Below are 11,655 nucleotides of genomic sequence, written 5' to 3'. Positions count from 1 at the left end.
AGCCCCATCGACATTCCAGCCTCAGGGAACAGCCTGGCAAAGGGTGGAGCTGAGAAGCGGGTGGTCAAGGAAGGCAGTGGTGGGAAAAGGCTACAGAGGGACCCTGGGGCCACATGGCAAAAGGTTCTTATAAGTAAATTGCAAGCTTCCTGCCTGTCCCTTAGGGGTAATTAGCACAGTGGTTAATTCAAAAAATGACTTGATTGATTTATTTTTCCCCTTAAGAAAACGGATTCACTCTCAGTTTCCGTTACCAACGTTCTATGTTTTTTTATTCCCAAATCTACCTTGCTGGTTCTCTTCTCTCTACCACGAGCCCCACATTTGCCAGATGCCGGTGTGGTTGAAACACTAAAGATTGCCCCACCCCAGTATTTCTTGTCACAACCTCCACTCTTCCTTAATAGGGCAGCTAGAGTGGAGGATATCCAGTGCCCTACTAAGTGGAGGGAAAACTTTGGACATCAGAGCAGGTTTTCCCACTCTTAAGCCAAGATGAAGCTTTTCTGCTTTGGAAGGAGGCAAGTCCAGTCTGGGGAGGAAGACAGTGATAAAAATCGTAGCAGGTAGCTCCCTGAAAAGCACAGATTTTACCTTGCCTGTCTCTTCTAAATTTGCCTGGGGGATGGCAGTGGAAAATGATGACAGAATCTGCAGGTGGGTGTGGGGAAGTTGAGAGCAGAGGACACTCATCCCCCAGGCCTCTGGTAGACCCAACAGGTAGCAAAGCCCAGTGGGTCTGAGAAGCTGACCCCACAGAACACCAGGGTAGTAGAATGAGTTCCCTTGAGCCTGAGGGCCACAGAGAAGAATCAAGGAATGAAGAACACCTCAGCCATGAGCTGTGTAGATGGAAAACAAAAAATACGATGGTTCTCTTTGAGTCCTCCAGGAATTATATCTAGTCCCAGGGGAAAGCAGGAGAGACCCCCTAAATTTCTGCCACCCTGAGAAAAATGAAAAGGATTTACAGAGATGTAACTACTTTTTTTTATACATCCAGGGTTTGGGGCTATCCCCAATACCTACATTAAAAATTCAACTACAGTAACCTTTAAACTCACTATGTGCCACATTTTATTTCAATAAATGCTTCTTGGGCACCCACTAATTGCAAGGCACCCACCAGAGTCCAGTGGGGGAGGCAGACAAGCTAATATGTGCATATTCAAAATACAAGCAACATAGGAGCGCCAGGGTGACTCAGTTGGCTAAGCTTCTGCCTTTGGTTCAGGTCAGGATCTCGGGGTCCTGGGATGGAGTCCCGTATTGGGCTCCCTGCTCAGCAGGGAATCTGCTTCTCCCTCTGCCCCCCACCAACTCGTGTGTGCGAGTTCTCTCTCTCTCTCTCTCAGTCAAATAAATAAAATCTTAAAATACAAGCAACGTGTTGTAGGCACACAGAGGTGCATTCTGACTGACAGGAGGAAACAGTCTTAATGAAAGGGTTAGCATTGGCCTGGGCTTAGGGAGATGGGTAGGAAATTGACAGGGAAATGACAGGGAAACAACTTTGAGTGTTGAAGTTCGCCAACCTTAGAGCATAGGCTGGAGGGAAGAGTCCACAGGGGACTAAATGTCCCAGATCCTAGTCGCACTCTTGATGCACTGGCACCTCCATTTTCTAAATCCCTAAAGTAATATTTGATGCTTTCCTCCCCCTCTTCCCGGGGCTAAGCACTTTCAAGTCTCATTTTTCCTATAACTATAACAATAGCAATTAATATCATTGTAATAGCAACTACCATTTAGGGATTTGACCTATTAGGAAGCTTTTAATCTAAATTATCCTCTTTATCCCTACAATAATCCTAAATATAAAAAGTGTTACCCCCTGCAGGAGATTATCTTCTCTTTTCCAGCCTCTACCCTAATCCCAATAAGTGTCTAAATAACCACTAAGATTTTTTCCAACATGTTCTGTATGATCTGAAGTGTTTTTTTGCCATGTATCTATATTATTTTTTCTTAACAAAAATAATTTTAAATTAAGCTTCCAGAGTAATCTTGTCTTTAAATTTTCTTCCTGTTCTCCATCTAGTGATTATAATTTCACATTTTCTTCCCTCGAGATGATTTCACACTAATATTTAACTGTTTAAGAAGCTACTCACTAATTCTTACCTGTATGCCTCGTGACATCTGCTGCCTCTCTGGGATTTATTTCAAGCTGTTTTCTCTTCCTCCTCCCTGGAATATCCTCCCTGACCTCTGCCCCCCCAGCAAAATCTGTTCATTAAATTATACCCATTCTTCAAGACCAGGCTAGAATAACTACCTCCTACATGAAGCCTTTTGGAAGTCAGAATGACTCCCTTCCTCCTCTCTATCCCCATGAGTGTTGCTTCTGTGTCTTTATGGTGGTTGTATGTAAGTTCTGTATATTTTTGTCTTCCTCTTCCACTGAATGGGGGGCCCACATCTTACACTTCTTGTGTGTCTTATGCATCCTCGTTGCTCACATTACAGAGTTCCACTCATCAATATTTGTTGAATTGAGTCAGATGTACATGAATCCACATTTCTCACTCAGGTGCTCAGGGCCTCTCCTTCCCATGTTCTATTCCTCCACCACGTATGCTAGATTTTTGTGAGGCCATGATCATTAACACAATCATTTCCTCCTCTTCCCCTGGTTATTTTCTCCTAAAATGGAGGCGGAAGGAACTAGATGAGCATCTGGCAGCCAGAACTGCCCGTATGCCTGCCTAAGTCCTCAACAAGCAAACACCATGGGGTGTGTGTTGGGGGGGGGGTGGTAGCGGTGGGTGGGGAGAGGCTCTGACTTCCAACCACTGGATCAGCCTCATCCGGGGGCACCCTGATGCCGTAGTCAACTGTGGTTTCACGGAGCTGAGATTACTATCGCTGAAAGCCTGGAGAATATTCAAAAGTCAGACCCAGATTCCAGCAGACTTTCCAAAGAAAGGTAAAGAAGAAGTGAAGAGGTAAAGAGAATTCATGGTGAGCTTTTGCTGATTTCCTTTTCAAATTGATGGAGAGAGTTTAATGAAGAGGAAATGTCCCTGAGTCAGTTAAGGTATAGGCGAGCAAATCACTGAATTTCTCTCTTTAAAAGATGTTTGTCCAAATGTGCTTTAAAATGTTCGGAAGGGGAAAAGACAATGTATCTTTAATAAGAAATCATTATTTGAATTTACGTACTACATAATATACAAGGTAGATGCTAAAGAAACCAATACAACTACATGCTAAGCATACACCATGTGCAAAGGCTTAGAAGCTTAATCTAAAGTTCTTAAGTAGTTTGGGGATGAAAGCAGAGTTAGTACTTGGGATAGGTGTCCAAAATGTTTTACTTACAGCATGAGGGACAGGAAATGCCCCATGTCCGTTGGCCACCCTGACAAACAGAAAGAGGCTTGAACCCCAGCATCTGATCACCCATGTGCCCCTAGGCTGGAAAGGTCAGCCAGTGAGTCAGTTTTCAAATCATGCTGGCTTTTAGAAAACAGGCAGGGGGAGGCCAGAAAGAAGAGAGGGAGGGACAGAAAGCTGAAGCCTTTTAAAAGCTCTCCACAAAAGGCAAAGAGTTCTCCTCAACCAATCCTGACCTCTACCGACCTCCTGACCTTGTTACCTAAGGTCAGCTTAACACTTTAGAAATGGTCCTGGCTGGCTCTGTAACCTCTGTCACTCACAACTAACAAATATGTCTTTACAGGGGTCACCTTTTGGCCAGAAACTGGCAGATCCTTTCCTTTCAATTCATATTAACCAAAAGTCTCTTTGGCTTTTATTAAGAAATCCAAGCTAATTTGAAACCATTTTCACTAACACAAAATTCTCTAAAGAGTCTAGATTAAGACACAGTTTGGAAAACGAATACATTTCACATGGACACTCACAGAATAAACACAGTGTGCACCCCTGTAAACGTTCATGCTGCTATTTAACGAGAAGAGAACACAGGATGGCTGGAAATGTAAATGTCAGGGGTTCAAATAGGTCTTCTCTTTGGAGGAATTGTCAGCAGTGTGTATAGAGATACTTGGAGAGTAAGAATACGGGACCTAAATAAGGCAAATGACCATCCTAACAAGTCTCATCACACAGTCAAATGTTGAAAGACCAGCTTGTCTGGAGCGAGGAGTGTCCATGTCCAAAGAGAAGATTAAAAAGGCTGTAGGTATTCAGCATAGTGCTCAAGTTTCAATTTTACTCAAGGCAGGAGAGCAATCGAAAGAAGTTATGCTTAGTCCCCAGCCCTCAAATTTCTCACATTTACTGTAAAGATATCTTACTACTCAAGGGATTTACTATTTCAAGATTCTCTCTGGTTAGTCTTCAAATTCAAATAAGGTACCATCCAAATTCAGCAAGTTTCCCTTATAAGAGTAGAGTTTACTTCCAAGTTCTGGTCCTCAGACCTTCTTGCCTCAACTAAATTTAATTCAACTATCCTGTGCTGGATGTGAAATTCAGCACCAAATAAAGCATAACCCCTAACTTCAATGAGTTCAAAATGAGGGAAAGGGGAACTGACCTGAAAACAAATGAGTGAAATGAAGGGTAGTGAGAATCCAAAGAGTGCAGAAGAAGCACAGAGGAGTGTGGTGGCCGCAAGGGGACGGTCAGAAAGGATTTCAAATGAAGGGTGTGACGGTGTGGTCCCCTGCCTCCAATATGGCCCTAGTTAGCCTCATTTTCTGGCATTCACATCCTGTGTAGTTCCTCTGACACTGTATCAGAGTTCGGCTTTGTGATCTGTGGAATAGGGCGGAAGTGTTGGCGTGGGACTTCTGAAGCTAGCTCATGACAGACATTGCCATTTCTGCTTTCTGGGATCAGTCACTCTGGGCGAAGTCATTAGCCGTATTTTGTGGATTTGCAAGCAGTAGAAGAGAGCCCCGTGTAGGGAGGAACTCAGGCCCTTCACTAAGAACAAACATCAACCTGATGAGTTACCTGGGAAGTTCATCCCCCAAGTCCAGCTGACATCTGGACTGCAACCTCGCAGGAGATCCTCAGTTAAGATGCACCTGAATTTCTGATGACGGTAATAGAATAATGACCCCCTCTCCAAGATGCCCGTGTCCCAATGCCCAGACCCTATGAACATGTCATATTACGTAGCAAAGGGGAACCAAGTTCAACAGCTATGCTGGCTGGAAAGATGGAGAAAGGGGCGTGAGAAAAGGAATAGGGTGGTCTCTAGAAGCTGCAAAGTGCAAGGAAAGATTCTCCCCAGAGCCTCCTCCAAGGAAGGCAGCCCTGCCAACCCCCGGGTGTTAGCCCAGAGAGACCGGTTTTAGAATTCAGAACTACAGGGCTGGAAGATAATAAATCTGTGTTATTTTAAGTCGCTGTGCTTGTGGTAATATGTTACAGCAGCCATAGAAAAGTAACACATTGACAGAAACTGTAAAGACAAAACACGCTTACTGTTGTTTTAGGACCTAAGTTGGGGATAATTTGTTACGCATCATTGGGTAACTGATACAGATTTTGATGCCTAAAAGTGGGCTGCTAACAACAAAAACTTAGAATATGAGAGAAATTTGAAGAAATTAGGAAGATTTTGAGGGGAGTCTTAGTAAAATTCTTAATAATAGTAATAACAATGATGATGATAGATAACTAACATTTGTTAGGTGTTTATTATGTTCTAGGGATTTTACAAACATTTTCTTATGTAATCCTTGTAACCTTAAAAGGTAAACACTACACTATTCCCATTTTACTGACCAAGAAAGCTCAGAAATGTTAAGGAACTTAGCCATGTCACACAGGAGGTAAGCTTTTGTCCCTAGAAACCATTCTTCCAGTGTTGCTTTGACCATAGATACCATGAATTTTTCTCTCACCAGATCATGGTGCCTCGTTGACTTCACACTCTCTGACAGCTTCCCAGAATAGTTGTTGGTTTTTTCTGAACTGGGCGATGGCAGAGATTACATGTTTATATTTTCCTTTACTCCTGGGACTCTAGCTGGACCATATTTCCCAGCCCCCATGTATTGGCCATGTGGTTGAGTTCTCACCCCAGGAAACATGGGCTGAAGTGATGTACCCCACTTCTGAAACCGGCCCATGAATACCTCCTGCACCGTCCTCTATTCTGTCTTTCTCAGTCTGATGGCCAGGTGAAGAATCGCCAGCAGAGGACTCTGAAGCCCCATCAGATGGTGAAGAGCCACAAGGTGAAGAAAGCCTCCTGGGGCCCTGAATAACTCTGTGGATCTTCATCCACCAATCATGAATATTTATGACATAGCATAGCATTAAACACGCTTTTACTGAGTTAAACCATGGACTTTTACAGTAGCCATTGTTATTTATCATGAGTGATATACGGGCCTATCAAAACAGTAGGAAGAAACAAAACTGGATAAATCCATGTCATAAACTGCTCAGCACCGTCCTTATACAAAACACCTTCCTATCTGGTCATAGTTGCTTCAAATATCTAACAAATGATTTTAGAGTCAAACTAGTGAAATTCTTATAACCTCAGGTGACTGTTATGTGTAACACTGATATCTGGAAAAGGTATATATGTAAATATATATATGCCTATATGTATATCTCTTTAGAGAAACAACACACACACACACACACACACACACACACACACATATATATATATATATATATATATACCTTTAGAGAAACAATAGGTAGAAGGGTGATTTTCTTTGATATATACCCACTCTACAAATAGGTGTGTAACCCTATTTGGTAGGGCAGTTGGATTTGAAGCTTCTTGGTCATCATAGACATGGAATTGGATACCTTTGCATTGATTCTGATAGTTCATTTGGAGGAAAGATTGCATCAGATATTTTTCTGACCCTTTGGAGGCCAAGAAGCCTCCTTATATTCACTGAAAAAAAATCTGAACTCTTTTGGAGTACTAAGTGTTTATCTGAACAAGGAGCTCGGTTGCACATTATATATGCAAATATAGTGATTTACATTTACTGAGCTTTTCTTTACCATGTACCAGGCACTCTGCCAAGCTGTTTATATGTGTTATCTCATTTAGTCCTCTAACAACTCTGTCATGTAGGTACTAATTATCATCCACATATTTCAGGTGGTGAAACTGAAGTTCAGGGAATTAAGCAATTTGCCCAACATCACGAAACTAGGTAAATGATGGGAATAATTGAAACCAAGTAATCAGACTCAAGATTAGAAAATTCACTCTTAATAACTACAATGACTCTGAAACTAAAAGTGCAAGTTTGGAAAGAGAACTTCATGTATATATTTGGTTCCAAATCAAGTTTAGTAGTTAAAATTAGCTTTTTTTTTTTTTTTTGCCAATGTAGTCTAAGACTTGCATTTCTACTGAACTGTTTTTAAAAAACCAATTAGGCAAAGAAAAACTTAGTGAATTTTGGTTTTAACAACATTGTGAATTTTTGTTCTACCCTTGTGAGCATTCACATAGCTTAGAAAGCCAAGGAGGCTACTCTTAGATCAAAGACCAGGGCAGGAGATGTATTTCTATCCTTAGACTGAATGGGAAGGCAAAAGATACTTACTTGGTGGTAAAGTCAGAGACTGAGGAAAGGATTTATCATAGAAACCCTCCCCGTTTTCTGGCATCCACACTGGAGATTTTGTTGCATACCCCTCTCTCAGCAAGTTTTTGGGCCCTTACGTACCAGTGAAGTTAGACCTGTTTGTCAGCTTTGTACGAAAAGCATAACATTTTGTTTCAATTTCTATGTCTTCTAATACACTAGCCTGGTTCCTCTCACAGGTCATTAATTGTTTGTGGTTTTTGTCTTTTTTTCTCTGTGCTTTTCCCATTTCTACATGCAGATTACCCATCTCACTTCTCACCTTCTTCACCAGACAGCCTTTTTTCACTAACCTGTTCTTTTATCTAGAGTAAAGAAAATGCCAAAATGATCCCTGATCAAAGAAAATCACACTTCTTGGGGCACCTGGGTGACTCAGTTGGTTAAGTGTCTGCCTTCGGCTCAGGTCATGATCCCAGGGTCCTGGGATCGAGCCCCACATCAGGCTCCCTGTTCAGCAGGAAGCCTGCTTCTCCCTCTCCCTCAGCCTGCTGCTGCCCTGCTTGTGCTCTCTCTCTGTCAAATAAATAAAATCTTTTTTAAAAAAAGAAAAAAAAATCACAGTTCTTGTTGTTTCTTTAAAAGATAGAAAAATGGAAATGTCAAATGTTTTTGTTCACTGTTTTTCTGATGTATCTTTTAAAAAATTTTACAGACTAGCTGATAAAATATTGTATGAGATCAAGTTTGTGAAAACACCTAATGAGCTATAAAAATTGTATAAATGGAAGGCATTATTATATGGTATTTGTTTTGCTTCTTAGAAAACACTGCTTTTGAAATTTCTTTCATATTACAAAAATTTTCAATTGGGATAAGTTAGGCAAATAACTGAAAATATTCAAAGTACGATTTTCTAATTTTTCTGAAGTCACGATCAGACAACCTTGCAAGCTAATAAAAGTCGGTAAAATTGTTGCCTCAAAAAATTTACAACTTAGAAAGACCCCACTGGTTGTTTGAATGATGAATGAAAAATAACCCATATCAAGGCATATGATGATGAAATTTCAGAACACCTTTGGTAAAGAGATAATCCTTAAAACATCCGGGGGGGGGGACCCACATTCAAAGAATTAGAAGTCAGAATGGTGTATAGAGCTCCTCAATGCAAAATGATGCCAGAAGACAGTAGATGCCTTTAAAGTTCTGAAGGACGATGATTTTCTTTTTCTTTTTTTAAGATATTTTATTTTGTTTTATTCGAGAGAGAGAGAAGGGGGAGGGGCAGAGGAAGAAGGAGAGAGAATCTTAAGCAGGCTCCACACCCAATGCCGAGCCCAATACAGGGCTCTATCTCATAACCCTGAGATCAGGACCTGAGCCGAAATCAAGAGTTGGATGCTTAACTGACTGAGCCACAGAGGGGCCCCTTAGAGATTTTATTTTCACGTAGTCTCTATGTGCACCATGAGGCATGAGCTCATAGCCCTCAGATCAAGAGTCACGTGCTCTACTGACTGAGCCAGCCAGGCTCCCTGGGATGATGCTTTTCATTCAGGAATTCTGTATTTTGCCACACCATCAGTCAAGCACAAAGAGTGAAACGAATATTTTCAGCCAGTCAAAGATTCAAATAACACCTCCCAAGCACCCTTTCTTGGAGATCTACTACAGGATGTGCTTTAGCAAAATAAAGGAATATGCAAAGAAGAAGATGATGTGGGATCCAGGAAACATGGTTCTACTCTGGAGAGCTGGGAAGGACAGTCCCAGGACAACAGCTGTGCAGCAGGCTGTTAGAGTAACCAGGCCAGACTGCGGGAGGGAGACGGACGCTCTGGCCGGGAGGAGCAAGGTGCACAGAACTGCTCATTGGCATCATGACTTTTTTTTTTTAAAGATTTTATTTATTTATTTTACAGAGATAGAGACAGCCAGCGAGAGAGGGAACACAAGCAGGGGGAGTGGGAGAGGGAGAAGCAGGCTCGTAGCGGAGGAGCCTGATGTGGGACTCGATCCCATAACACCAGGATCACGCCCTGAGCTGAAGGCAGATGCTTAACCGCTGTGCCACCCAGGCGCCCTGGCATCATGACTTTTAACTCCATGTACATGTGTTACTTTAGTAACATTTAAATTAATATTTTAAATCATGTCCTATCTTGAATTGTTCTCTCCCCCACTTAAACACATTCCTACCCAGCCAAGTCCCTCCAGCACAGCGTTCATATTGCTGTTACAGCATATATCACGGAGCCTTATCAGGATTTGTTTATATGTCTGTCTCCACAGTTATGATGTGAGCTTTATGAGGGTTGGGGCTGCATCATTTCATCTTGATTTTCTCACCGTCCAGCAGAGTGCCTGAGAAGAGAGTATGTGTTTGCCCAGTTGAACCAAATACTGATTAATTAAGATAGCGCTGGAAAGAAATTCCTCAAAAGGAGCATTTTATATTGACGTAATAGAGATTCAAATCAGAGGAAAAGTCTATTTCAAACAACTAACGTTTCAAAAATATTCTCTTGAAGTTAATATTAAACTACCAACGAATTGTTTATATCTCCAAAATGTACTAATTTGTTCCTTTAATAGATAATGTCCACTTTGTGCCAGAAAAATCTTCTACCCATTGTAAACCAGATAAAGTCTTCTAGTGGGAGACAGGAAATCAATCACAAATAAATATATGCACTAATGCTGGGTTGGGTAAGGGAACGGAGAAGGGCAGGGGGATGAAGGGATGCTCTCTTAGATGGGGTGGCCAGAGAAGGCCTCCCTCCCATCTCTTCGTCCCTGTTCTTCCTCTGCTTCCTTCCATCTTATTAGGAAATAGTGCGGCCTTAGAAAACACCTAGCAAGTTTTTAGTCAGGATGTCCCTGCTCTAAATAAGATTTTTTAAAGAAGAATTGGAGGGGCGCCTGGGTGGCACAGCGGTTAAGCGTCTGCCTTCGGCTCAGGGCGTGATCCTGGCGATCTGGGATCGAGCCCCACATCAGGCTCTTCTGCTATGAGCCTGCTTCTTCCTCTCCCACTCCCCCTGCTTGTGTTCCCTCTCTCGCTGGCTGTCTCTATCTCTGTCAAATAAATAAAAAATCTTAAAAAAAAAAATAAAGAAGAATTGGAGGAAGAGGAGGAAGAGATGGCAGCTCCTCCTCCTTCCCTACGTTTAAGGTGACTAAGCAGAACCCCTGTGGGACTCAGGAAAGGATTCCCTGCCCTCTCAAAGGCTGTGAAGGAGCTGCTGTGAAGCCTTAGAAGAAATAAACACTCTTTCACTATTGTAAGAGCTTTGAACTAAAAACAAGTATGTGGGCCGCCATTCCACGCTAGGTGCTGCCGTTCAGTGATGAATGGGATGGGACTGGTATGAGTGGGAATGTGATTGCTCAGTGGACATCAAACCTGAGGGAAACTGTAAGAATCAAGCTTGAAAATGAAAATTTCTCCCAATTCTTAAAACATACATAATTAAGGAGGATTAAGTTTTGTCCAGGTGTAAGTCATACCTACCACTCCCAAAATGTATAGTCATACATTTTCATCTTGGAGAGTGAAGACGTACCAAATTACTCTTTGTTCACAGTTACGTTGTCACTAAAAACGCTGCATAAGACAGTGGCTCTGTTATGAGTATTTATTGATAGATGGTACTTTTAAAAAAACAAATATAGGGCAACTAGTAGCTTATTAAGTCATCAGTCTTAGTTATCTTTTTTTTTTTATAGATTTTATTTATTTATTTGACAGAGATAGAGACAGCCAGCGAGAGAGGGAACACAAGCAGGGGGAGTGGGAGAGGAAGAAGCAGGCTCACAGCGGAGGAGCCTGACGTGGGGCTCGATCCCATAACGCCGGGATCACGCCCTGAGCCAAAGGCAGACGCTTAACCGCTGTGCCACCCAGGCACCCCCAGTCTTAGTTATCTTAATAAGAAATTTGAACTTGCAGAATATAAATTTTCTGAAAAATGCTGACGAAAGCAAAAGAATTATAGTCTACTTGTATGATGATATGTATCCCTACATTTATTTACCTTTTCTTCTCTAACTCTAATAGCCAAGAGATCTAAAAAACACTTTGGAGTGTTTTCCAAAAACCTTTGGAAATCTTACACAAACTCTAAAAAAATGCTGTACCCTTTAATTACCTTTT

The sequence above is a fragment of the Ursus arctos genome, unplaced genomic scaffold (genome assembly GCF_023065955.2).
Source record: "Ursus arctos isolate Adak ecotype North America unplaced genomic scaffold, UrsArc2.0 scaffold_36, whole genome shotgun sequence".
Lineage (NCBI taxonomy): Eukaryota > Metazoa > Chordata > Mammalia > Carnivora > Ursidae > Ursus > Ursus arctos.
The sequence above is the reverse complement of the archived record's forward strand: the minus strand, read 5'-3'. Positions refer to the sequence as shown.